The sequence below is a fragment of the Echinops telfairi genome, unplaced genomic scaffold, assembly GCF_000313985.2.
Source record: "Echinops telfairi isolate 266 unplaced genomic scaffold, ASM31398v2 ScPeMD7_7424;HRSCAF=8462, whole genome shotgun sequence".
NCBI classification, from domain to species: Eukaryota; Metazoa; Chordata; class Mammalia; order Afrosoricida; family Tenrecidae; genus Echinops; species Echinops telfairi.
The window spans coordinates 23,487,671-23,491,408 of record NW_022111324.1 but is presented as its reverse complement, the minus strand read 5'-3'; the positions used below and the strand labels follow the sequence as shown (position 1 = coordinate 23,491,408).

General features: G+C 46.7%; 1 pseudogene; it reads left to right on the top strand.

Moving 5' to 3' along the window:
* Positions 1-2,753: 2,753 nt before the first annotated feature.
* The window catches only part of LOC101654104, a 1,859-nt pseudogene continuing 874 nt past the window's right edge, over positions 2,754-3,738 (top strand).

The window sequence follows — 3,738 nt, the reverse complement described above, 5'->3', positions numbered from 1 at the left end:
CCATTAGCCACACTGTGGGAGGGAAGCATTCTACTCCTATAAAGATCTACAATCTTGAAAACCCTAAGAATCACTTCTACTCTGACTTATTGGGTCGCAGGTGGATGGGTGCATGGTAGCCTGCTGACCTGAGACCCAGGTGGACATCTTCCCCCTCATCCTCCAACTCTACAAAGACTTGTCCTTCTTCACCTCAGAGCATTTTTTATTTTATTTTATGGTGGTAATATAGAGGTATATGTAGCATAAAATTCACCCTTTTAACTGCTTTTAAGTGTAAAATTCAGTGACATTAATTACATTCACCAGGTTGTCCAACCATCATCACTGTTTCAAAAGTTTTCCATCTCTCCAAACAGAAATTCAGCACCACAAGCAGTTTCTCTCCATTTGCCTCTTCCCTGTCCTGTAGGACTACCCAGGACACTTTGTTCCCATACATTTTTCTGTTCTAGACAATTCATGTAAACGGACTCAATATTTGCCCTTTTCTGACTGATTTACTTTATTCAATTTCACATTTTCAAAATGAGCGTTGGTGACACAACAGTTAAGCATTTGGCCACTGACTAGAAGGTTGGCAGTTCAAACTCACAGTGATCGACATTCATAAGGATTAAACCAAAAATATAAAACAAAATTTTAAAGCCTGTTGTCCTCAAGTGACTGCACCTCATCTGGACCCTCTAGGAATAGGAAGGCTGCCCTAAAGGACTCTCAAGGTTGCAATCTTTACAGAGACAGACTGCCTCATCTTTCTCCTGCAGACAGGGCTGGCAGATTTGAACAGCTGCCCTTAGGTTGTGGCCAACCAGCTGACCACCGTACCACTTGGGCTCCTGTCCATAAGATTATAGCCTAGGCCACTCGATGTGGCAGTTCTGCTTTGTCACATGGGGTGGCTGTACATTGAAATAGACTCTGCAGTGCATAACAACACGCTTATTACGTTCAGGCATGCATTCTGAATGAAACGATAATTTAACTTTTTTAATGCTGAAAGATTTCACAGACACACACACACACACACACACACACACACACACACACACACAAAGGGGTACGCCCCCCAAATGGAAAAAGCTCTGCTGGGCGGAGCTTTCATTGACACATTTTTCCCACTAAGCCAGCCTCTAGCACCTTACTCTTAGTTAGTGCACTAAGTGGCATCTCCTGGGCAGGTTCTCTCTGGTCACAGCAAATCTTTTCGTGAGAGTAGTTTTGCTTGAACCTCGTTTTTTTTGGGATGACCAATTTAAGAAAACAGCGTGCAGCTGTTAAATCTTGTTTCCTGCTCAGGAAATATGCCGCAGAAACTGTTGTGGTGTTGAACACAGCCAACAAAGACAGCCCTATGGGAAAAACTTGAGTGTACAAGGGGTTTTCTCGTTTCCAAAAGGGTGAAATGTCGACTGATGACGAACTTCATTCTGGACATCCATCAACATCCCAAATGGACAAAAATGTGGATTCATAGTGCATTTTGGGTTCATTCCAGATCAGACTATTAATCAAGCTTTCTATTTAGAGGTTCTGAAAAGATTGTTTAGCAGTGTGTGACAAAAAAGGCCCAATTTCATTGGTGCTCTACTGCACCCTGACTGACTCATTTCTTCCCTGTGACCAATAAAACACACAACTTTCCATTAGTTCTTTGGTGCTTCCTTCTTCCACTATCATGATCTCAATTCTACCTTACAAATCGGATTAAACCAGAACATGCACACTGCTACAGACAACAGCCTGCAGCACAGGGAATCCAGGATAGATTAAACCTCCCAGGGTCAACAATGAGAGTAGAGATACCAGGAGGATTAGGGGAGGGTGGGGGGACAAAGAGGGAATTGATCACAAGGATCCATCTATAACCCCCTATCAGGGGGATGAACAACAGAAAAGTGCGTGACGGGCAATGGAGGACCGTGAAGATCTAAAACCAAAAATCTATAACTTATCAAGGGTTCATGAGGGAGGACGGGCAGGGGAGGGGGAGAAGATATGGGGACCTGATATCAGGGGCTCAAGTGGGAAGAGAATGCTTTGAAAATGATGATGGCAGCATATGTGCAAATGTGCTTGACACACTGGATGAATGTAGGGATTATGATAAGAGATGTAAGAGCCCCCAACAAAAGTATTTAATTTAAAAAAAAGCCTGATTTGTGGCAGAAGGAGGGCTGGTTTTACCACCATGAAAATACACCTACTCACGCAGCCATCTCCGTGCACCAATTTTGGGCAAAAACAACATGCCTCTCTTGCCCCATGCACCTTACTCACCTGACCTTACTCTGTTTGACTTCTTTTTATTTCCATGAATGAAGAGGGACATGAAAGGACAGCGATTTGATGATGTAGAAGAGGTGAAAAATAAAAAAACGAGGGAGGTGCAGTAAGCCATCCAAACAGATGAGCTTGAAATACTTCTCTAAGAATGGAATGGCAGATTTGACAAATGTATTAAATGTCATGGAGAGTGCTTTGAAGGTGATAAGGTTGTTTTGTAAAAAAAAAATCCAGTTTGGGGGGCAGTAACACCATATATATATATAGTGCATAGTAGTTATCCATTCTATTTTTATGAGACTCTTTAGCCATACTTTTTCCAGAATCATTATTTTGTGGCCCCACGTGTTGTCCTGTCTCTCAGAGCCTACACAATTATTTCTTCCCAAATATCAAGAGTCCAGCAGCTGTTCCCCTCATGCTCTGACTCGTCTGCTCCAGGGCCCATGACTAAGACCCGCTTCACCATGGAGGAAGCAGGCAGAATTCTCATCCATTCCCTATGCCAGGCTGGCACGGCAGTTGCTTCCGATGTGCAGACACTTTGAACTTCACTGCTGTGCTATTTGTAGAGGCTGTGGTTCACTGAATGCCCGTGGTCAGCCCAGCCCTGGGCTCTATTCTCAGCCCCCTACTGCCTCTCCCCTTGTCTGCCCAGTTCCACCTGCATGGACCTGGGCTATCCACTTAGAACCTGGCCAACAGAATTTCCTGTATTCCAGTGAGCCTGGCTTCAGGGATCTGCTGCTCTTCTTGGCTGAGGATGCAGATACTGCAGGTGACTCAGCTATTCCCCAAGCACCTGGGAGCTAAATCCAGGACCAGCTGGCTTTGTCCTGGGTCCTGATGCCCCTTCTGTGTACTGCTAACCTGCAGAGCGTGCAGGGTCCAGCAGCCAGGAAGCCTTTCCAAGCTAACAGGCTTATGACCCCAGAGTTGAATTCCAGAGGAGGGCCAGTGGCATTCCAAGGGAGCCCCCTGCTGCCACCAGCCTCCACCAGGTGCCCCAGGCTGCTGGGAGTGCAGCCTCATGCCTGGAAGACCTTGCCATCCATCGTAGGCCAGGATGATACATGGGCACAACGGCAAGAGCTGCGGAAGCCTCAGGCTGAGTACCTGCACCCAAACTGGAGTCTGTTTTGGGCCCCTCCACAAACCTGAGGCCTGGGGCACTGCTGCAGACCTGGGGTGCTATGGCTAGGACTAGTGCCCCCAAGAGCTTCCAGTTCATGCACTCAGAGAAGTTTGCCTTCCATCTGGAACTCGTGACCCAGGCCGGCCAGGTGTCCAACATGCTTCTGGCTTCCTCCAGCCTCAACAGGGCACGTGGACAGCTCAAGAACAGGAGCTAGCGTCCCTTCAGGAGCACCTGGAGGGAAGTAACCACAAGACTCTAGAGGTAGAAGCCATCATGACAATGATGGGAATCCGCCTTGTGCAGGTGGGGACTGC